The sequence below is a fragment of the Canis lupus genome, chromosome 12 (genome assembly GCF_011100685.1).
Source record: "Canis lupus familiaris isolate Mischka breed German Shepherd chromosome 12, alternate assembly UU_Cfam_GSD_1.0, whole genome shotgun sequence".
NCBI classification, from domain to species: domain Eukaryota; kingdom Metazoa; phylum Chordata; class Mammalia; order Carnivora; family Canidae; genus Canis; species Canis lupus.
In genome coordinates this window covers 71,551,871-71,577,114 of record NC_049233.1, presented here as the reverse complement: position 1 = coordinate 71,577,114, position 25,244 = coordinate 71,551,871, and the positions used below count along the sequence as shown (strand labels likewise).

General features: G+C 40.0%; 1 long non-coding RNA gene across 1 annotated transcript in view; it reads left to right on the top strand.

Moving 5' to 3' along the window:
• The window catches only part of LOC111098197, a 111,248-nt gene extending 95,491 nt beyond the window's left edge, over positions 1-15,757 (top strand). The window contains exon 5 of the long non-coding RNA XR_005367506.1: positions 15,405-15,757. This is a non-coding gene — a long non-coding RNA (uncharacterized LOC111098197). The remainder of the gene's footprint in view (positions 1-15,404) is intronic.
• The last annotated feature ends 9,487 nt before the right edge of the window (positions 15,758-25,244 follow it).

Sequence of the window (25,244 nt, the reverse complement as noted above, 5' to 3'; positions counted from 1 at the left end):
ACTCCGTGACCAGCATGAAAGGAGAGGTGACTCTTTGGAGTTAGAAGTAAAGAAGAACACATGTTCAGAAAAGGAGCTCACAGAACTATGGGCATATGAGGACCAAAACTTTCCATCCCAAAGGTTCTATGTCCTGCTCTGTCCAATGTGGTAGCCACTGGCTACAAAGGCTTTGAACATTAAAATGTGATTGGCTCAAATTGAGACGTTTTTAAGTGTCAAACAGACACAAAATTTCAGAGACTAATTATATTATATATATTATATATATATTATATATTATATATATTTAAATTTAAATTTTTAAATATAAAAATTTAAAGGGTGCCTGAGGGCCTCAGTCGGTTAAGCGTCAGACTCTTGATTTCAGCTCAGGTCATGGTCTCAAGGTCATGAGATTGAGCCCCATGTTGGGCTCCGCGTGGAGCCTGCTCAGGATTCTCTCTCCCTCTGCCCCTTCCCCAACTTGCTCTGTAAATACATACGTGCATACATAAATAAATGTAAGTTATCTCATTAATAATTGTCACTGATTTTATGTTAAAATAGCACTATGTTGATATGTTGGATTAAATAAAATCTATTATTAAAATAAGTTAATTCACTTAATGCTTTGTATGTTTCAATTGTGACCGCTAGAATGTGGCTCACATTGGACGATACCGATACAAATAAAGGGAGTTTTGAAAGAGGACAGGTTAATGCTTGGTTATAATTCTTTCCAAAAAAAGAAGAAAAAAATAGTCCAGTCAACAACTCTTAACTGAGCTTCTCTATGTCAGACACTGATTCAAGCGTTGGGTGAATAATGAGGAATGAAACACACATAGTTCCTGCCCTGATAGTGTCAACAGTGCCCTTAGGGGGCAGAAGCTAAATAATTATAAAGTAATAAATTATGATAAAAACCATCAAGTAAAAGGAGTGGAAAGAGTACAACAAAGACTATTAGCTTAGGTCAGAAAGTCATGGAAGACCCGTGTGAGGAAATGCCACTTCCTGAGAACTGAAGGGTCCTTGAGCGTTAGCCAGGCCGAGCACGGTAACAGGAAGCACTAGATACCCAGGGAGCACCTTGTGCAAAGATCCCGAGGCAAGAAAAAGATGGAAAGGACCAACGTGCTAAGGAGATGAAAAAGAAGGTAACTATAGATGGGCTGCACATAGGCACCGAGTGACTACGGTTGGAAGGGATTTAGGCAAGATAATTAAATGATTGGCTTCATAGTTTAGAAATGTTTCCCTGGCGTGGTGGAGAAGGCAGCACAGCAAGCAGCAGTGGGGGCGGAGGGGTCAGGAGACTCGTGCATTTGGCTGAGGCAAGAGACAAGGTATTGGATTCAAGCAGAGCGGCTGGTGCCGTTCTCTGCCCTAGAACATACTGCTTGCTTTTGTTAAATTAAGTCAGGTTATTTTCCTCCGTGGGTGGTGATCACTCTCTATTATTATACTTCTTTATGTCCATTTTCTATTACTTTTAGGAAATTACTGCTTTAGTTGCCCTGTTTGGATTTTCCTGAAGACAGAATGCAACTTTCTGATTCCTTTGCCTTATTCTATTTGATTAAGGCCTCTTTGCCTCATTTCAAAACAGTGACATGCAAAAGGAAGCATAGTTCCTCTGTTCTTGTCATGGCCAAAAATTATGTATTTCATGGATTCAGAATACCAGAGAACATTATTGCCAAGACTTGGCGTTACCCCAAACCAGAGATTCTTTTATTGGTATTGAAAGTGCTTGGGAATATTTTTATTCCCTTAACACTGGATGGTGGAAACTTTTAAAATATGTCCCAAATGCATAATTAAAAATATATTAATTTAGCAGTTTATTAGGTGATATTCTACATGGTTAAAAAAAAATCTAGAAATTATAAAAGTCTTTAGAGAATAATTCTCTTTCTCTGCTTACTTCCTGACCTAGATCCTGAAACAGGTTAACATTGCTAATGGATCTTAGGCAACCTCCCAGAAATTATTATTTCACAAATATCACAAATATCCTTGTAGGATATTTGTCTAAAGAAGAAAACCTCTTCCTTTCCTTGTTTTCTTCAGACACGGAGAGCATATCATGACAATTTTTCTGCACAGTGCTTTTGTTTTTATTTTATTTGAGGTCTAATTTCCATATAGTCAAATACAAAGATCGTACGTGTAGCAGCTCACTGGGTTTGGGGAATTGTGTGGCCCAAGACCTACACAGTCCATCAGTAAGTTATCTCAACCCCACCTTCAAATCCTAGCTTGATTCCCACAAGTCACCACCTCCACTCTTACCTGGTCTAAGCTTCCATCATCTCTCACCTGGGGTGGAAATAACCTCTTAACCCACCTCTGGGTGCTCTCAGAACAGTTGCAACTTTAAGACATAAAGACTATGCAGACTTCCAGGGAATGTCTGTGAAATGAAGAGCCCCTACAATCCTGAATAACCTGCCCTCTCTTCCCTACCTGTGGGGCTGGCTACATGATTTGCAGGGCTTGGTGCAAAATGAGAATGCAGGGCCCCTTTTTCTGTTTTTCTAAATTCCATTAAAAGTACTAGAATATAGAGACGTCTGGTGGCTCAGCTGTTTGGGCGTCTGACTCTTGGTTTCAGCTCAGGTCATGATCTCAGGGGTCATGAGATTGGGCCCCGTGTGGGGCTCCACACCCAGCAGGGAGTCTGTTAGAAGATCCTCCCTGTGCCCCTCCCCCTACTTACACACGTGCACACACTTTCTCTCCCTCACAAATAAATAAATAAATCTTCTTTAAAAAATACTAAAATATAAGGGTTTCTTTTCTTCCTTTCATGGTCTCTCTTGACCTGTCGTACTATTTTCAAATTTCTGTTTAATGCAGTGCTCCCCTGGGAAGGTAAAGGTCCTCCCGGAATGTGTGCGGCACTCCCTGGGTCCTGGATTTCCTTTCCCTCCTCCTCACGAGCTGCACGACCCAGAGGCCAGGCCTTTGCTGGGAGCAGGGAAGTCCAGCTACGCAGGTCCACTTCCCACAAGCCCAAGGCCCCAACATATGGTTGGGAGGCAACTACCAAGGGTATCACAAACTCTGTCCCAACACGTCACAGGCCCATGTGTCCCAACACATCCAGAACGGGTGAGGCTTCCCCCGCTGAGTCGCCCAGGGAAGGCACAAGCCCTGCCAGCCCAGAACCAGGTGGCCACCACGTGCTCTGCGTTGAGAGATTAGCCCAGACCCTTTCCATGCTCCACCCAGGCCCCACCAGGCCTTTGGGGTGTGAGGGAAAAGGAGGGTTAGTCAAGGAAGGCCTGGAAGGCGGGACTGTGCACGCACCGAGCCTCCAGGCTCTGGAGAACACTACACTGTCCTATCAGCACACACCTGCAGGGAACAAACTCAAAGACAAGTATTAATAATTTCGAGGAGGTGGTCGTGGAGCATTCAGCACCAGGCTCGGGGCCTTTCTGGGAATAGGGTCGTGCACCCATCAGCCCGGCCCTGCCAGGCCTAACTCCGCTGTCTTCCTGTCTTCATCTTGCTCCTTCTTTCCTGGCTACCCCGGCTGTTCCTTAAGCTCCTCTGTTTTCCACCAGTCTACTCAAATTTCGCTTTCTCAAGGTGACCTTTTATAACTAATTAATTTATGATTGATACCCTCCAAGGACTATATTCCACTTTATTTTTTTTCAAAGCATTTATTACCTCCTAAAATCCTACAGAAGGTGATGCTTTACCGTGTATGTGTTTATCATCTGCATCCCCTACTACACGCTAAGCCCCATGAGGACAGGCGCCACTGTCTGCCTTGTGTCCTGGTCTGACCTAAGGGTTCATAATGCTGATGGGTATGCTTACTAAATTTTAGCTGATTAAATGAATATTAAAGGAATGGAAGATTTCTATCTGGAAATAAGTGAATAAAGTGATAGAAATCTCCCAAGAACCAACACTGCTGTGAGGCGGAGGGGGTCCTGGGGGGAGAGGAGGAAGGATGAGGATCAGTATTTCGGAAGAATGCATGGTTTAGGGGGAGAGGAGCTATTTGCAGTTAATCAACCACAGCGGGTCTTTTCCACTATATTGAAGGGAACGAGTCTCTGTAAAAGTCAATTGATAACTAATAGCTACTTTCACAAGGTCACATGAGTAGTAAACGGCGGAGCCAGGATGCAACAATAGATATATTTGACCCCAAACCCAGTATTTCATCTCCTCAGGGGTTATTTGTACTTAAAATGAGATGCGTGCTAGTTCACAGTGGATTTCTGTAGGGCAGGAGGAGGGGGATGCTTCTAACGGGAGGATCTCCCGGGTTGTCTCCATCTCTTCCCTATTTCCACTCTGCTCCCTTCTTTTCCCACATTCCTATAGGATGCAGGTAAATAGACATGGGAAGGCTGCTGATCTGTGAGCTGCATGTGCTGCAAGGTATTGTTCAAGTTTTTTTTTAATTAAAAAAATTAAAAAAAAATTTTTTAAATTTTTTTATTGGAGTTAAATTTGCCAACATATAGCATAACACCCAGTGCTCATCCCGTCAAGTGCTCCCCTCAGTGCCCGTCACCCAGTCACCCCCCACCCCCCTCCCTCCTCCCCTTCCCCCACCCCTAGTTCATTTCCCAGAGTTAGGAGTCTCTCATGGTCTGTCTCCCTCTCTGATATTTCCCACTCACTTTCTCTCCTTCCCCCTTTATTCCCTTTCACTAATTTTTATATTCCCCAAATGAATGAGACCCTATAATATTTGTCCTTCTCCGATTGACCTAGTTCACTCAGCATAAAACCCTCCAGGTCCACCCACGTTGAAGTAAATGGGGGATTTGTGGTTTCTAATGGCTGAGGAATATTCCATTGTATACACAGACCACAGCTTCTCTATCCATCATCAGCTGATGGACACCGAGGCTCCTTCCACAGTGTGGCTACTGTGGACATTGCTGCTAGAAACATCAGGGTGCAGGTATCCTGGGGATTCCCTGCATCTATATCTTTGGGGTAAATCCCCAGCAGTGCAGTTGCTGGGTCGTAGGGCAGGTCTATTTTTAACTCTTTGAGGAACCTCCACACAGTTTCCCAGAGTGGCTGCCCCAGGTCACATTCCCACCAACAGTGCAGGAGGGTTCCCCTTTCTCCACATCCTCCCCAACATTTGTTGTTTCCTGACTTGTTAAAGCAAAAATGAATTATTAGGACTTCATCAAGATAAAGAGCTTCTGCACAGCAAAGGGAACAGTCAACAAAACTACAAGACAACCTACAGATGGGAGAAGAGATTTGCAAATGACCCATCAGATAAAGGGCTAGTATCCAAGATCTACAAAAAACCTATTAAACTCAAAAACAAAGAAACAAACAATCCAATCATGAAATGGTCAAAAGACATGAACAGAAATCTCACAGAGGAAGACATAGACATGGCCAACAAGCACATGAGAAAATGCTCCGCATCACTGGCCATCAGGGAAATACAAATCAAAACCACAATGAAATCCCACCTCACACCAGTGAGAATGGGGAAATTTTTTTTTTATTTATTCATGAGAGACACACGCAGAGAGAGAGAGAGGCAGAGACCCAGGCAGATGGAGAAGCAGGCTCCATGCAGGGAGCCCGATGTGGGACTCGATCCTCGGACCTGAACCATGACCTCAGGTCACGACCTGAGCCAAAGGCAGATGCTCAACCCCTGAGCCACCCAGTTGCCCCCCAAACAATAGCTCTTTAAAGCAGACTTGTACAATATATTTTCTAAGTGACAGCTAAAATATTCAATAAAAACTAATGATTCTTATTAACAACAACAAATACTTTTTTCTAACAGTTTTGTCCAAAATCATTTCATATGGAGTGGAGCAAAAATGCAATCTTTGTCCACAGTGTGTATTTCATACTAACAACATTCGGTTTATTGTTGATTCAGTATGTTTTTGCTCTACAAATTCCAATTATTAATGAGGGTTTATGTCAAATAGCATTTCCATGAGAAGTTCCGCTTACAGATTATCTTAAAATATTGAAACAAGTTTCAATAGCTCTAGGGGGAACAAAAATGAACACTTGGCCAACAAGACTGCTGGATCCATACATTAATATGCTGCCAATTCAAAACCAAACTCAAATATATAGATATTTACAGAGTCTCTATGGTAAATGCAAGAACTTCATGACCGGGTTACGACACAGAGTAATATTCTAACCCACTTTCATGAGATGACTGCAATTTAACTGACTGTGGGCCACCAGTTTTTGGCTTTATGCTAAATACGTTCCCCAATACTGGAATGTTGCTTTCTGCTCTCTGAGCTCTCATGGCAATCCTCCTCCTAATCCCCACCATGAAATCCCTTTGGTTATCCTTCTACCTCCTCTTGACAACCCTGCCCTAACTACCCCGAATCATGCTGGAATCACTACACTACCCCTCTCCAGCTCCACTTTTACCCCCATCAGCTGGTCCCAATGCAGCAGCCAGAAGTGTCTTAGGCTGCCAGGTGGCTCATGTTCCTCCTCTGCTCATATTCTCCTGTAAGCTTCCGATTTACCAAAAGGGGAAGTCAACGTCCTTACAAAGCCCTTGAGGCCTATGGGACCTCCCTTCCCATGGCCTCCCGGCTCCCTGCCCTTTACCAGCCTGCCATCCCTGCCCTCTTCCCACGAGCCAGCCGCCTGCCCTGCCCGGTCCCTCATTGCTCCTGTGCTGGAACCTTCTGTCCCTCAGGTCTGCACAGCTGGGCCTGACCATGCAGCTGACCTCGGTACTGAAACTTTACCCCCCTCACCCCCGCCAGCCTCCCTTTCCGTCAAAGCGCGTGGCACACCTGACACTCTGGGCCAAGTCTGGTTTACTGAGAGTCCCCGGGCATCCCCATCACAGTGAGATAGAGGTTTCATGGGGTCAGGGTTTCTATCTGTCTTATTCTCTGTTATATCACCATCACCTGGGGTAGTGCCCTTCAGAGGATGTGCTCAGTACATAGGACCCTTTTTTTTCCCTTTGGGATCATAGCAGAAGTTCAAAATAATGAGAAAGATTGAGGATCCTTATCAAAGTTTTCTTAGCTTCTCAGTGAATTTCTGTCTCGTACCCTAAATATTTTGTAAAGAATGTTACTTCGCTACCATGCTCGAAACTTCAGGCTGCTTTAAATAGTAGGAACACGTTGATGTGTGTAAACAGATAAAAGTAATAATTCATTTAAATGAACTGACGAGAATTGGACATATATTATGGATAAATGCATAAATAGGTGGTATTTTTATTTCTTTATTTTTATTTATTTTTTATTTATTTTTTTAAATTTTTATTTATTTATGATAGTCACACAGAGAGAGAGAGGCGCAGAGACACAGGGAGAGGGAGAAGCAGGCTCCATGCACCGGGAGCCCGATGTGGGATTCGATCCCGGGTCTCTAGGATCGCGCCCTGGGCCAAAGGCAGGTGCCAAACCGCTGCGCCACCCAGGGATCCCTATTTTTTTATTTCTTTACCCTCACTCAGAGAGCTAACTCATTTTAAAGATTTTGGCTATTATTTCTGTACAGACAGATCTCAAAACTTCATGGCTCTCTCCTTGACTTTTTTCTGATTTTCCTAGATGACTTAGTTTCAGGTTTACTGCATGGCTCCATAGAGATATCAAGCTTCCTAATTTCCTATTTATTATAGTGGCGTCAGTACATTTCTAGTTTCCCAAACACTGGAACACTGTAGTGAGTTACTTTTTATTCTAATTTAAATAAAAGAAAGGAAAAATGGTGCTTTTTATGCTAATAAGTTAATGAAAAATGCTTTATCAAGGATATGTTTTTCACCAAAATAAAATGATTGAAAGGATTCTGAAAAAAAAATTATTGAGGAGGGAAATAGCAATTAAATAAGATATTTGGGTCATCTGTTTAAGAATAAGATCTAGGAATAGGATTTTATAAAGTGAACTCGTGAGACAAGCAATGGACATGCAGTAAAATTTCCTTATTAAATTAAAGGGCATTTGGTGGGATGAACACTGGGTGTTATGCTGTATGTTGGCAAATTGAACTCCAATAAAAAAAATTAAAAAAAATAAAGGACAAAGACTTTGCCATATATTTATGCTCTCTTCCCAGTCACTGAAGAACCGAGGAATGGAAGAGGTTCTCAGACAATATGAGGCCAGAATATGGATCCTGGCACACGTGGAATGATACCTGTCATGTGTGCCCCCTTACTGATCTTCTAAGAGTTTAGTTAGACTTTCAACAATGAGTAAGATTAGGGTGTACAAGATGGCTCGGCCATCGGAGTGAAAGACATAATGAGAGCACACAGTTTTTGGAAAAATTAACCCACATTCTTATAATCCATTTATCAACTCTGCAAGGTATTGAGAGACAATGGCTCAGGATATGAAATATGCCTGAAAATATTTTTTTAGCTTTAAATAAACCCTCTCACAGTAAAAGAGAAAGAGAGAGAAAGAGAGACCAAGAAACAGCCTCTTCACTATAGAGAACGACGGGTAGTCACCAGAGGGAAGGTGGGCAGGGCGATGGGGGAAATGGGTAATGGGGGTTAAGAAGCAGACTTGGGATGAGTTTTGGGATGTCATTTGGGATGAGCACCGGATATTGTATGCAAGTGTTGAATCACTATATTATATACCTGAAAATAATACAACACTGTATGTAGACTATCCTGGAACTTATAATATAATTTAAAAAATAAATATTGAAAAACCAAATAAACCAAATAGAATAAAGTTTTGTTTGAACTTTGTAGAAATTGCAGCAGCAAGCTATTTTTGAAAATCAACCAGAGCACACTTCCCAGGTCTGACATTACTAGGTAAACACAAATCAAGGCGGTTTTAACCAGAATGCCTGAGCTGAGAAGATTTTAGGCTAAATGATATCTATTGTCTCTCAGGTCCTCAGGCTGCCATGGGTTCAGCCATGGAGCCACCATCTGTGGGCATTAGACAGTTGCCTTCCTTTTCAGAGTATTGCATTTTCCAGCATGAAAACAAGCCCCAGCTCTTTTTACAGAGGCTTTTAAAGCACAGAAATAGTTGAAATATATATAAACCACAACTCCCATTGCCTCTGCTATGATCACTTACCTGCAAAACAAATAACTCGCAAGCCTAGTGGTATAAAACAACCATTTATTACAATCATGGATTTGGCCTGTCAAGAATTTGGGTTGGGTGCAAGGATGGCTTCTCGTTCTGCTCCAGGAAGAGAAAGACTCCACAGGTAGGGGGTGAAATTATCCAAAGGTATGTGTACGTGCAAGAGAAGAAAAAAGAAAGAGAGACAGAGAAAAAGAGTGAAAACTCCAGGTACTGGCCATGTAGTCTTTACGACTTGGACTCAGAGTTATCCAGCATCTCTTTGGCCCCATTCTCTCTCTCTCTCTCTCTCTCTCTCTCTCTTTTAAATTAAACTTTTTTATTTAAATCCCAGTATAGTTAACATACAGTGTTACTGGCCTCATTCTCTTTATCACAAAGTCACAGAGGCCTGTGCAGGATCGAGGAAAGAAGAAACAGATTCCGGCACATGATAGCGAGTGGGAAGTTCCTCAAGAAGTGTGTTGGTCCAGAAATATTGCTGTGGCTTTTTTTTTAGGAAAATAGAATTGTCGCATCCTATTTCAAAATACATAAAAGGAGTAAAATTATTGTGGGTATTGTATGGATATGAATGGATATATGTCTCTCCTTCTCTATGTGTGATGATGTGTGTGAGGGCACACGTGAGATGATATCCCTCTATGGTGACAATTAGTTTATTCGAATGTCAGTTTAAGAGAAAGACACATAACTCAGGTGTTTTTTTTTTCTTCTGCAAAGCTGTAAACTTTGATGGCAACTAAGTCTGTTGACTTTCTCTAGTTGGAAATCTTTGGCAGGGTCTTCTATTTTTGCAGTGGTGCTTGCTTGAATAGGTTGTGGAAGATTGTGGTTGGAGACATTTTTGTGTATCAAGGACCCTACATCTACCATTTTGAGAAAAACATTTACCCAGACGTACACTGGGGGAGCAAAAACCTAAAAGGAGGATAATCAGAGCTGTTAGCGCATTGCCTTACAATATCCATGTCACTCACCATCCTCCATCCACAGCACTCTCCATCCTTACTAGAAAAAAGGGAAGGTAACAAATAATAACTATTGGAATTCACTGCAGACCGCAGATCGTGGGAGGCACAGCTTTCGATATTTCTGCAAGGGTTATTATATTGAATTTAGTCTTCTTAAAGAATCATGTAGAGTCGCCCAGTCTAACTGCTAGTGTAAGAAACCTCATTTTAAATGTGTAAAGGACCCAGGGATGTGACTCAGGTACGAGTCTGGCCAAGTGTGACAGAGACAGAGTGGTAGCACCTGCCACAGGCTGGAGGGGCCAGGAGTACCTGATGCAACTTGAGACAAATTTCTTCCCGACACTAGACCTCTCCTTGACTTCTCTTTTCTTAGAACATTTTCTTAAGAAAACTCATACTTGCGAATCCTTTCTCTGTCCCTTTGGGATATATGTAAATCTCCTAAAAAGGCTCTTGTCGGGTTTATAGCCCAGAACTGCCTTCCTCAAAGACCTGAAAACCATCCCTCTGAAATATGATGATCAAGGAAGATAGTATCTCCACCCCCTGGCGGGGTAGAAGCCTCTCTTCAGTGGACACCAGTCAGCAAACACAGATGGTCTAATCGCAGAGAAAGCTATTTGCAAACTCAGGACTAAATCCATGTGCTCATCACATCTCACTGCCTACTCTCACCCTCGGGTCATCCCGCACTTCTTCACTGGTTTATTTCTGGCCTTTCAACCCCCCCCCCCCGCCATTGTTCCAGCAGAGCTGAGTTCCAATTTAGTTCAGATCTCACTCCTCGGCTGTAGCAACTTGAAGAAAAACTCCTTTTCCTCTCACTTTCTCCAGGGCAATCTTCGCTTTGCCACCTCACATCTCTCTGGATACAGTCTTCTCTATCTTCAGTGTCTGGTGCTTTTTTATTCACCAGAGAAATCAGCTTCTCATTTTTCTTCCCCCTTCAGTCTCTGTTCTTTGTTTCTTTTTGACTTTCCCCAACTCCAGGTCCGGTCATAGTTTTCCAGAGCCAACTGCTACAATTTGATGCTACAAAAATGTCATCAACACATAATCATAATGAAGGGAGATTTTCATAGAAGTTAATTTTTCTTTATACCTCATTGGAGGTGACAGCGAGAACTCATAGGTTAAATGCCTCATTGGAGGTGACAGCGAGAACTCATAGGTTAAATACTTTTAGCCGGATGATCTCGCTCTGCTAAGGTGATAACCATACTGTTATACACAGCATACAGAAAGTTGTTATATAGTGTTCCCACGGGGTTACATCCTGATAAACCCCTGCAAATGGAGAATGTCATAAATCAAAAATGCACGCGATACACCTAGGCTACCACACATCATAGCCCATGCTAACCATGCTCAGAACGCTCACTTACAGGTGGGCAAAATCGTATCACACAAAACCCTATTTTATTATGAAGTGTTGACTATGTCATGTAATGTATTGAATATTGTCTCAAAGTGGAACCCAGAATGGTTGTATGGGAACAGAACGCTTGTCAGTGGGTGGGTTGTTGATCCCCATGATCCCGTGATCCACGGGGAGCTCCATATAGCTGCCCTGCACCACCAGAGAGGATTGCATCCCATATTGCCATCCCAGGAAAAGATCAAAATTCAAAATGTGAAATGTAGCTTCTACTAAGTACCTATCGCTTCCACGCCATTGTCAAGTCGAAAAGTGAAAAGTCGAACTATTACAAGTCAGGGACTGTCCGTTTTCTTAAAATGGTTTCAGACTACTAAACGCGATGGGGCTTGTTCATGTACCGAAAGCAAAATACGGCACAGAGGTTTGGAGGCAAACTGCTCACCAGCCGGAGAGCTGTGTTGGGATGTGCTTTCTGTAGCCTGCGCCGAGCCAACAGCCCTGGCAACTGTCACTGGGCCTCAAGCCACCGCAGACTCGGCCTTTGCTGCCCTGCAGAAGGGGTTGACGGCGGCCCTTGCCTGGATTCAGGGTCTGCCCGTGGGGAGCTCTGTGCTGCTGGGAGATAAATGTCTCGCCTCCTAATTATGAGTCTGGCTCTCTTCCGCCTGCCCCGTGTCCAGTGTAAATACCTCGTCATAAGCAATTCTCTTTAAAACAGGATGTAATTCCCTGTCACAGCACCCCAGGCAAGTCCCGGAATTGTTTGCAAAGTCTTGTCTCCTCCAAAGAGAAAAGAGCAAACAAAAGAAGGAAGGAAAAATGCTACCAAAAATCAGAATGAAAGCACCGGAATCCAGAGTCTCCTGCCCACATCTTAGAAAGGCACTTTAAAGCCCTTGGAATGTTGCCATATGTGGGCTTCGAAGTGAGAGACTCCACGGGAATTCTCGTCCAGAACAACAAAACAAAACAAAACAAACAAGAAAATACACCTTGCAGGCAAAACCAAACGCCTGTGTCCAAATGAAGGCTACTTAACTGCATTACACACTTAATGGTTTATACTTTAAAGAAAATGTTCTTATTAATATAAAAAAAAGTTCCATGAGAACCAATCTGATGACGTATCAATTTGCTGATGTTGAAAATATATTCCGATAGGTATCAGCTCACCTCTCTCAGAGAGTACGTTACCGAGTACTATTGAGTAAGATGCTTTGGAGTATTTTATTATATGATCATATGATTACAAACTGGGTCGTAATTTATAAGATTGTGGTGACATAACCACCAGATCTTCTGGGTTCTAATAGTAATTTGAAATAATTGGTCAGGAAAAATAAAAAAAAAAAAAGATGGGCCAGCCCATGTATTGTCATAAAATGATCGAAATTTGATTCATAGAACTTTTTGTTTTGTAAGAAATAAAACATAATATAATTAAGTTATATACATATATATATATATTTTGACTTAAGGACAAGATGATATGTAGCCTATAGACCAGTAACAATCACACCAAAAATATTAAATGGTTAAGGAAAGCTGCTTCGGTGGGCAATTTGAAACCATGCGCACTCGAGCCTGATGATTTCCAATTCCCTGGTTTTTGCAGCTGTGGTGCATTTTATAAAGAGAGTTTCTCATAATAATAATAAACAAAGTCACGTCTCACAGAGTTCTCATAATTCCTCATTTTAATGGGTTTTACGAGATATCCACGGAATACTCGTTCAGGCTTGAATAAATGTGGTTTCGTACCTGGGAAATGCGACTCTCAAGCGGAGCTAATGAAAGTGTGGTTTCTGGACCAGCAACAGCAGCATCACGGGGAAACTAAGGCAGCCAAGATCCTTGGGCCCCACTCCAGGCTGACGGGCTCAGGAATTGTGGAGGTGCAGCACGGGATATGTCTTTGAACAAATCTCCAACGGATTCTCCGACGGGGGCTGGCTTGGGGCCCAGGAAAGAGGAGGCCCCCAGGCAGGACACGTGGGGGGCTCAGCGGTGAGGACCCGGCACTGGGGACCCTGGCTCAGGTCTCTACTGAAGACTCCCCAATGTCTGGGGCATTCCCACTGGATCCTGAAGTGATGCCATCGGGTTCTACGTTTACCCGCACATATTTCCGAGCCAGTCATATTCTTCTGTTGACCCCCAAACCCGAATTGATGTATCTGAAAGGCAAATTCTGTACTTGGGAGCCACAGGAAGATACCATGCACCTGGGCCTATAAAACTGGGCATAGGCTTTTCCTACCTTAAAAGTAGCTTCTGGTGGAAAGGCCTGGCCTGCGGACACAAGGGATTCAGGGGCATCAAACTTCACATTTCAGGGCAGTGGGGGCTGCAGGCAAGTCCCCGCCTTCTCTTTGGGGAGCAGAACACATCGTGCCATCTGGTGTGTGCACCACAGGAGGCTGTGACCTGGCATGCAGTTGGCTTTCCGTCCCTGTATCCATCTACGGGCCCTTCCACCCCAGGTGCACTTGAGCATCTCCGTCTCCTCCTCGTTGGCATCTATTGTCTGTTTTCCATTCAGTCTGTGATTCTCCTGGGTTTTGACGTGTGATTGTCCACGGAGGGCCGGGGATTTAGGGCAGCCGGTGGCAGGCCTGTGGCTGCAGCAGGCTCAGGGACAGGGGCCTTGCCGGGGCTGCAGGGGCCAGGCTCCCCAACAGCGTGTGCGCACCTGCAGGAGGCGGAGATCGTGCTGCAGCCCGACCTGAAGTTTTGCCCTTCCCTCGAGCTCCTCTGATCCTGCTTGTCAGGCAGGAAGAGAAGTAGCTAATTATTCCTCCCCGGTGGTCCTCCCTGACTCCAGGGGTGCAGGGGGGCAAAGCTGGCCTCACTTTCACCTGCTGGTGGCAAGAACGATGCCCCCTGCCAGGTGCCTGGTGTGACATCCTTGTGATGGAGAAGGGCATCTGGTCATCCCGGGGGGCCTGGCTCCATCCCTGACAGCATCACGGTGACAGGGTGGCCTCAGGGGCATGGAAACCCGGGGGGGGGGGCTGGGGGGGTCTGGGGAGGTAGGAATGGTTTCTCTGGAATGGTGACTGGGGGGCCGTGTCTGTGTCGTGCTGCCTGGTGTTGGCCTGCGGCTGACAGCACCCTGGATGGGGAGCTCTGGTTGGTTTGTGCCCGCTGGTGTGCTGGGATTCTCAGCTTTAGCTCCAGGTCGAGAGGCCAAAAGGAAACAAAAATCCCAGGGGACTCCGCGCCCCGTTGCCACTAGAGTTCTGTTTCCTGGCTCCTGGGCCTCCGCTTGTGCCCCATTCCCAGCCTAGTGCTCCACCTGAAGGTGATGCCCAGGGCCTTTCACTGTACTTAGCTCCAGGACTAGGGGCTCCAGGACCCCTCTGTCTTCCCAGAAGCAAAAGTCCCCACTCTTCCATTTGTAAAAGTTGCGATTTTTAAAATATGGGTTTACATTTAAGATTTACTTAAAAAAAATCAATTAAGTCTGATAGCGAGTTAAAGAGAATTGTGCTGCAATTTAAACAATAATATATTTGGACCATGGTTGTATAATTTAAATTCAACTAATTATTCTCAGGGTAGAGAGTTTTCAAATTTATGTGAAATTAGCAGAAACCCAGAACATTTATTTACATGAAAGCAAATTTTTTTTTTTTTTTTTTTTTAAGAACAGAAAAGATAATTGCCTGGTAAATCTCTACTTATTTAGTTGTGGTGCTGATGACACACGGCAGAAAATGCATGGAGTTAATTAAATTTCTGGTAGAAAGCCACTAAAATCCTGATCAGAAAATGCCAGAAATGCTTAAATAAGAAAAATATGCTTTTGGAAAATATCAAATTCTAGACTCGAGAGGAAATATACGGTGAAATAAAGCTTAGAGACCCTAAGAACAAATATCTATTAAGAGAAAATCTGTACTAGAGGGCAGCAAGCTTTCAGGCATCTCATTCTAAGTCATGCAACTGCATTCATTTATTTTCCAGGTATTCACCAAATCCTTGTAAAGGTTTCCTACGAGGCGCCTGCGTGGCCCAGGTGGTTGAGCATCCGACTCCTGGCTTCGGCTCAGGTCATGATCTCAGCGTCGGGCTCTGCTCCGGGCGCAGGCTGCTCGGGATCGTCTCTCTCCTCTCTTGCCCTCCCCCCCAAAAAACTAAGTGAGTAAATACAATCTTTCAAAAAAACAACAAAAACAAAAAAAATAAAAAATTTTCTTATAATCAAGAACATAGGAGTTTATAGCAGAATCTCGGAATCTTACACTTTTCACCTCATGAAACCTCTGTCTACCATACAACGTGATAGAAAACCCCAAATATTCATGCAAATTGGACATGGTGGATATTTCTAAGTGAATCATTTAATAAAATCTCTTAAATAATAATGAGCCTGCTTCAGATGTGTTTTCACTTGGATTTACAAGCTAAGTCATTAACAAGAAGATACATTTTCAAGGGAATTGGTAGCTTAGCTTTTTGTGTGTGTGGATAAATACAAAACCTAAAATTTACCATCGGAACCATTTTCAAGTCTACGGTTCAGTGGTGTTAAATACATTCACATTGTTGTGGGGCCCTCGCCTCGTCCATCACCCCTCTTTTCACCTTATAAAACTGGAACTCTCTATTCCATAAACTACATCTCCCCATCTTCCCCTCCTCCAGCCTTTGGCAGACACTGTTTCTTTTTTTTTTTTCTTCTTTCTTGGGGAGTGGCGTGAGTTGGGTCGTTCGGGAGTGGGGAGGGAGGGAGGTGCGGGGCGGGGGGAGGGCGGGGGGAGGGGAGGTCGGGAGGAGGGGGCGGAGGGAGCGAGGAGGGGGGGTTGGGGAGGGTGGGAGGAGGCGGAGGGGAGGGGCTGAGGGAGGGAGGAGGATTGATGGCGATGTTTCTGATCTTTGCGTCTGTATTGCGTGGAGGGATCGTTCGGGAGTGTGGATCTTTCGGTTGTCGTTCTTCTGTTTTCTTAGTGTAGGTTCTTTTGTTTCTTTCTTTCTTAGTTTTTTTCTTCTGGTTCGTTTCTTTCTTTCTTTCTTTCGTTCTTTCTGTTTCTTTCTTTCTCTTTCTTCTTTCCTTCTTCTTTCTCTTTCTTTCTTCTTTCTTTCTTCTTTCTTTCTTTCTTTCTTTCTTTCTTTCTTTCTTTCTTTCTTTCTCTTTCTTTCTTTCTTTCTTTCTTTCTTTCTTTCTTTCTTCTTTCTTTCTTTCTTCTTTCTTTCTTTCTTCTTTTCTTCTTTCTTCTTGCTTTTCTTTCTTTTTTTAAAGATTCTATTTATTTATTCAACAAACAAAGAGAATACAAGCAGAGGGGAGCTGCAGGCAGAGGGAGAGGGAGAAGTGGGCTCCCAATGGAGCAAGGAGGCCTGTGTAGGACTCAATCCCAGGATGGGAGGCTCGGTCCTAGGACCCTGGAGTCAGACGCTTACCCCACTGAGCCACCCAGGTGCCCCTCTACTTTCTGTCTTTATGGTTCTGACTTCATGTGTCTCATGTAAGTGGAACGATACAGTATTTTTCTGTGTGTGCGGCTGGCTTATTTTCACTTAGCATAATGTCCTGATGACTCCTCCGTGTTGTAGCATTGTAGCCGATAATTTTTGTAGATTTGATTTTTTACTATGAGCCACCTTGGGGACAAGGAATGGGTCTTATTCATTACTGAGTTCTCAATCTCTGGTTAATGACAGAAAAAGTACATTTATTGAAGAAATATATTAGTAAAAGTTTACTCATAAACATCCAGAAAGAATGATGTCCTGACAAAAGCGTGCAAGTATTTGGTCAAGAACTGAGACAGAAATAAGTAATTGAATACTTCTTACATGTTTCTACCAAATAGCCTAATAATAAAGAGCAATAGCAGATTCCTGAAATCCAGAAATATGGTTAGAACTGATCGGTTGTATTATAAAGTTGCAAAAAATGTTTTGTTTTAAAATTTTATGCTAATATTTGGGTTTTACTAATATATTTGTGGTCATTTTAACATAAAATAATGTATTTTTCTTCTAAATCTTGGAATAAAATTAAAATTCCAGGACACACCATGCTGTTTTATTTTTGGCTCTATGTCTGTTGCCGTAGCTGAAGACAATATGGGGACATGCTTCCCGTTATTGTAGATGACCAATCATAATCTTAGCATCATTTAAACACTTTTTAATATTATTAAAGCCATGCCAGTTTATTAATATTTTTCCATTGTCCTGAAATTTACAAAAGTTTTGATTTTTAATTTTATATGTTAGGTTAAAAATCCAACACCTATTGTCCAGATATTTGCACTTGAATAATTTTTCAACATGTAAGGATGGACTTACACCAAAAGAATCAAATTTCTATATCTGAACTGTATAATTTGACCATGGATCACCAGGAAAAAAAATAGTTACTATTGAAATACTGTTTTGGGTATAATCTGTGTGCTTTCAAACAATAGCTATTTTTGTATGATTTCCACATGCTTAACCATACTTGTATCTTTTATAAAGCTTCCAATTAGATATGTCTAAGAAGATTTGATTTACATAAATCTGTTCTATTTACCTATCAGTAACTAGAAGCATTTTCATTACTCTTAAATATTGTGAAGAACTATCTTAATTAATAGTCTTTTTATAAAAAGGTTGTGTGCAATATAGACAGACTAAAAAAACTTTTAAAGTCTTTTATAATCTTTTGCAGTGCTTTCACAAGATTAACAAAACCTATGTCAGTTTAAGAGTATCACAGGTTAAGAATTAAGCTACTTTCTCACAGCATGGTTATTTTTCTTTTATAAGCACTGTCCTGATTCTGATTGAACAGATGGGTTTTATATCTATATTACATAGTAATACAGTATTTGAAATCATGAGGGGTGGGTTTGATTTCCTGAGAGCTTTACTAATGACTTTTAGAGCTGATGGTACAAAGATCCACGGTAACTTTTATCATGTATTAGGAAAATGCACTTATTATACTTTTTAATAGTTCTGAAGGCCACACTAACTATTATGTTCAATTTGACGAAGTGGGAAATTTAATTTTGATTTTCATGAGAAAGTCATATTTAAATCACCTCCAGAAATACTAGCCAGAAAAATCAAAATTATAGTTTTGTTTTTACTTGGAGAAGTTAACTATGATTTAGTATATGGCCCTTAATGTTTATATAATTTAGCTTTTGTGTTAGTAATAAAAACAATTTCCTCTGCTTATATAACACTTATCACAGATCATACCAAAAGTATAAAATGGCAAAATTATGAGTAATAAGCAATAAATCAGGTAAAATTATGAAAAATGGTTTATTTTCATAATAAAATATCAGGTTTGGTTTGTTAAGAAATACACACACACACACAAGCAATTAAAGGGAAAATAATTATTTTCCATGAAAAGCAAACAGTTCTATTCCATGCCATTAATAGGAAATACTTTCTCTTAATCACATCATAATTTAACTTTTTCTATCAGGAATTGAGTTGCTTAGTATGAAGTAAATTTTGATTACTTTTGGAAGAATTTGTTGACATAAATGATAAAAAAAAGCCTTATTTCATATTCCAATCATGTACACTTAAGCTTTCAAATCTTTTATTTTCCTCTAGTTTTCATGGAAAAGATAAAAATTAAAGCAACATGACACTCAGAGGTAGTGGCATAGAGCACTTCCATTGCCACTGGTCTTAGTGCGTTAGAGATATTTACTCATTTAATGAGTAAAGACGTAAGGTGAGAGATATTATGATTATTATTTTCCATTACTAGGTCAGAAAACTGAAGCACAAAGAGTAACTTGTTTGAGACTACATAATGCTCTATATTGAAGTAATCTCACCCTACAGCCTGTGAACTTGACTACTACACTGAATTATTTCTATATCAAATAATTAAGCCAATGGTATAATACAGAACTTTTAAGTGCAAATTTATACATCTGAACTATATAAATTAACCATGGATTGGATGGCACCTTTGAGTTGTCCCCTAAATCTCAGAGTCCTATCTTAATTTGATTCTATCTATTACTATGGATAGCAATAGATATTTATATTCTGTTAAACAGTAATAAAACTAGTTTTAAGAAAAAGGGAACACCCAAAATGCTTAAAATAATTGAACTGTTGCAAGTAAATATAATTTATTATGAAAATTTATCTTACATGATGAATGTATGTATCTATTTGGATATGTACATGCATGTGTCCTGATCATTTTATGAATAATCAAGTTATTCTTGCTCATTTATTTTGTTCATTCATTTTAAAAAAGCCTGTGGTTGGCTTTGAGTTAATACTTATGTGGCCAAATCCACACTTTAATGAGTAATACCATTTTTTATACTCTCAACCAAAGAAAAATATTTATTTTATTTTATTTATAATAACTTTTCCAACCTAAATGCTGTATACCTGCTTACAAACCAAGGTTAGTTATGATAAAATTATTTTTACATGATTCAAGAAATAGAGGCACAGGAAAATAAGGATTACTCTAAATAAGATGAAGTGAGCGGAGATATCAGTAGACAAAATGTATGGTAACTACATATTTCATTAGAAATGGATTATAAAATATTGGGTGATACCATCAGTAATATGATTCACAGTGTCCTTAAGAATCTCAGCTTTCCAAAGTATCAAACCTAAAAGAAATTTCTCTTGTAGGTTCACAGTACTGTGGAATTATAGTCATCACCTGTTTTGCAGAAATTTCAACATAGATATATTAGAGTTTTTTAATTAAAAATAAATGTTATTTATTTAAAACTGAATTAAAATTAAAATGCACATTACATCATTATATAATTTATTAAACTTTTTTGAAGTGCAGTTGACACAATATTACATTAGTTTCAGATGTACAAAGTAGTGATTCAACAAGTTTATATGTTATACTGTGCTCTTCATGGATGTAGCTGACATCTGTCACCATACCCCATTATTGCAATATACTATTGACTATGTTCCCTTTGCTGTTCCTTTTATTCCCATAATTTATTCATTGCATCATTTTGATAAACAGTTGCTTTAAAAATCTATAATAATATATGATATGACATTATTAAATATGTTATATAATATATGTTTCATAAATTGTTGCTGCATTCCGGCAAAGACCACCAGAGATATATCCGTAGTTTTACCAACGTGGGTTCATTACTCACTGCAACAAGGGAGAACAAGTGCTATCGGAAACCAATATGGTGAACCATGTGTGTCTCAATAAAAAGGTGTTAGAAAGGACTTATTGTAGGAGTTGAGCAAAGTGATTTGGAGGAGGTCTCAGGTGAGCTGGGATATGTTCTGGATTGGAGGCTGTGAGGAAGCAGGTTCATTCTGTGACCAGGTATCTTGGTAAATTCAACCCAGAAGGAAGGAAAAACCTGGTGAGGCTAACAGTGTGAGTAAACTGCAGTCACTAAAGTAGGAAAGGAAAATGTTTAGCATTTGGTTTACACAGTGGCTTTGTTTGTGTCTGTGCTTAGACAAGACTAGGAAGCTACATTCTAGGTTGGTTGGTTGATTGGTTGGTTGGTTGGTTTGAGCCCACTTCATTAAAGTCACAAAACGATCTCATTGGATGTTCATGTTTCGTGAGATTGTCTGGATTTAATAGGATGGCACCATGGCTCTCATGAGGATGCCAGGGTAGCGCCTAACAACACCGGCATGCTGCTAAGATGAAGCCGGGCGTGCATGTCAGGCTCTACTCTACTCTCACTATCCCTCTTTCTATAATTCTGATATGTCATGAATATACATATTCATACTTGTTTACAAATAAAATTACAATATGGTAATGCATATAAAGACATGTATGTTTTTTACTTAACAATATGTTACTAAAACATTTCTACATCAACAAATACATTTTTAAATTCTCAGTTTTAATGGGAACTTGGTATTGATTATATTGATATACTTTGATTTATTGAACCTATATTTTGGTTCATCTAGTGTGTGAGGTAAACCTTCAAGTGCGTTTACCTTTTCTGACTTATGTGATTTTTTTTCCCTTGAAGATAAATTTCTAGAAATGCAGTGGTGAGTCAAATAATAGTGATATTTTTAAGACTTTTGATTGATGTGATAAGTGGTCTAAGTTACATCAGTTTATGCTTATGTCATTAGTGTATAAGATGGACCTTTTGTTCCTACAACCCCCTCAATATTAATGATTGTTGTGAAATTAAAAAAAATCATATCTAAAAAAATCATATCTAATTCAAAAAGGGATAAAATATAGTTGCTTTAATTTCCTCTAACTATAGTAATACTAAATTGATAGCATTCATTGACTATGTGCTAGGCACTATGCTAAATATAAATCTTAAGAAAAGGTGCATGAAATACACATGAGAGTTGAAAAACAAGTGGCTAGATGCTAATAAAGTTAGGTATCACCAAAGCAGAATAATACTGACATTTCATTCAAAGAGACACAGCTAATTTTAGAATTTTACTTTATTATTTTGTTAACTACTAAAAAGTTCAGTAAACAAAATGCATTTGCCAGAAACAGTAATTTCTCAAAACTTTCAGCTGCTACATTGTTCCTATGATCACTAATTATAAAAATAATAAGATGTCTACTTTCGACTTGAGTGTTTAATAATATCACTAATTGTTTTGTACAGAGCAGAATTTATATCTGGAAAAAATGTATTTTTTAATTAGTACATTTATTTTAGAGAGAGAGCGTGAGCCGATGAGTGAGGGGAGGGGCAGAGGGAGAAAATTCAGGTAGACTCCGTGCTTAGTGTGGAGCCTGATGCAGGGCTTGGTTCCACCATCCTCATATCATGATCTGAGCCAAAACCAAGAGTCAGACGCTCAATCAACTGAGCCACCTAGAAAATATTTTTCAGTAACATTTTCTAGAAGGAATGTTGTTCTTAAGGTTCATAACGAGACAAATCCTTCTTTTCCAATTACAGAAAGTTGTCAGTGGTCTTAAGTATTTATTTAAAGGTGAAATTCTATTTAAATTTGTAGTTATTTTTAATTACTCCTCGCAATCTCAGGGCAGCTCTTTCCGCCCATGGATCTGGTCCCTGTGCTATAATAAAAGCACATATTTTCACTGAAAAAAAAAATCTTACATACTATAATGCAAAACTATAAGGAGTTATCTTAATGCAGCCTTGTATATGGGAAATAAAGATATTCTGTGCTCACGGGTTGGGAGCATCAATATTGTTAAAATGTACATACTACTCAAAGCAATCTATAGATTCAGTGCAATCCTATCAAAATTCCAATGACTTTTTTTTCAAAGAAAAAAACACAGGTGCTACTAGTAAAGCCATGAACAAAAATTACACAAAACGAAGCATTCACACCTATGTGGACCTTATATTTCAATATTTGTAATGATTTATTTAAGGCAAGTTTTCACACAAAGTCTTGAAGGTTTTTTAATTTAAAATGTTGAAATGATATATATTTGAAATACATATTTGAATGCTTCTTCAAGTATACAAGAAAGTCCCTAACAGTAGACCAGTGCATATCTAAATTAAAAAATTTAAAGATTATTTCAATATCTTCTTTTAAAGAGCTTTATCAATTTATGCTTAAAGGAAATTCTTCAGACTTTATTGTGCTGCTCAGGTTTCTATTTCTACTTGAGTCAATTTGATTATTTATGTTTTCCTAAAATAGCACATATTTAATGGATACAATTAAATTCAATTGCAAAAAATTATATATGTTCTATTATTCAAAAATATCCTAGTAGCTGTCTAGTTATTATCCCTTTTTATAATTCATGTCATGTTTTATTAAACTGATCATTACCTCTATATGTAATGAATTAGATGACAATGCAGTTATCAATTCTACCATTTTGTCCTTTAATGCCTTTTATCATTTTATGTCTCTCTCCAGAGTGATACAGAAAGATATTCAGAATATATTGCTAAGAAAAAGCAAAATGAAGAAAAATATATACAGCTTTCTACTCTTTGTATATGAATAAAGATGATACGTATATGTTTTTCTCTAAAAATCTGCCCTGATTATTGGAACAATTCTACTTACTGTAATTTAGGCACATACTATTTCTTTTCTCTTGCCTAATTATTCTCTTTCTATGCAGGTTTATTAGGATAATATGGACATTTATATCTAGTTTGCTTTTTTCAAAATACTTCTTTGTTTTTATAGATTTTGTTTATTTATTTATGTGAGAGAGAAAGGGAAAGAGCATGAGCAAGGAGCAGGGGTTGGAACAAAGAGGGAGAATGAGGGAAGGGGACAGGATCTAGAGCAGACTCCATGCTGAGCACAAGCCCGGGTGGGGCTGGATCTCACCACCCTGAGACCAGGACCTGAGCCAACACCAAGACTCAGATGCCTGAACCCCTGAGCTACCCAGGTGAGCCTCAAATGACTTTTTATAAAAATATTTCTTTTAAGAAACATCGACATCTTAATATTCTCCTATAATTGTATTTACAGCAGTTTTCTAAAGCAACCCTTGGTTCTTTTGTTATTTTAATTCTTGTTCTTGTTTGTTCCTAGTTTATCTGAACCTTTTAGAGTTCTTTCTTTCTTTCCTTTTTTTTTTTTTTTTTTGGAAGACAAGCAAAAGACACTAAATTTAGAAGTTGGAATAAAAATATATTTCCTTGGGATGCCTGAGTGGCTCAGTGGTTGAGCGCCTGCCTTTGGCCCAGGGCTTGATCCTGGAGTCCCAGGATCGAGTCCCACATCGGGCTCCTGCATGGAGCCTGCCTCTTTCTGCCTATGTCTCTGCTGCTCGCTCTCTCTCTCTTCTTGTCTCTCATAAATAAAAATTTAAATTTAAATATATATATATATATACATATATATACATACATATATATATATTTCCTTTTGAACATATAAATATTATAGTTTGGAAATTGTGAGCATTAAACAATAAAGTCATGAGAGCTGCTGATTTAGGAAATCATATAGGAAAAAAGTGAAAAGCGATCATAGGGCTGATTACTGAAAAAATGACACTGAGAAAACAATGCAGAAGAGGAAAACTTGACATATTAGAGTGAGAAGGGACTCTTGGTTTTATATCATAATTTTTTTTTTCTGATTCTTAACCTGGATTTAACCTGTGACTTAATTCCCTCAATTTGACTAAATTTTAGACAAGCTTCTTCCAGACTATACGCCCTTTTCTTAGAGCATTTACCTTAGAAAACTTAACAATTGTTAAATTGTTGGCTCCTTTGAGATGTAAATCTTTTTAGGTCTCTCACCAGTTTTAAAACCCAGGAACATCTTTCTTTGAGATCTGGAACCCAGTGCTTTGGAAGGTAGGTGATTCTGGTCTCTGTGGGAGGAGAAGAGCCCCACTTCACCGGGTGCCTGCTTCTGAGTTGCACAGCTACCTCCCGCCATGAAGATACGAGGGCGGTTACATTTCCTTTGGGTTAGGCCAAGGAAGGAACACAGCCCTGCTTTGTGATGCCACCCATATTCTTAAATTCTGCTGACTCACAGGAAATAAAAGGATTCGATGGAGATTTTTTAAAAAGAGGTTTTAAGTTCATTTCGTCTTGGGTTTTCTCGGACTAGTGTTCACCCTTTTCTTTTTCCAAGGCCTGGTCTTACGTGTAGGAAGAACCCCGTGTGCCAGAGTTCTGTTCTCTTCAATCTGACTTCATCTGCGTTTAAACTGCCAAATTCCTCAGTTTCTGGCTTGCTCTTGTCTCAGGCTTCCCAATCCAGAAGATGTTATTTTCCAAACTGTACATTTTCTAGGGGATTTCTTTGAGCAGTGAGGGAGTTTGAATCATATGTATCCTCAAGACGTCACCACTTTCCTGGAATTTGTCCTAGGAGCCAAGGAAATGA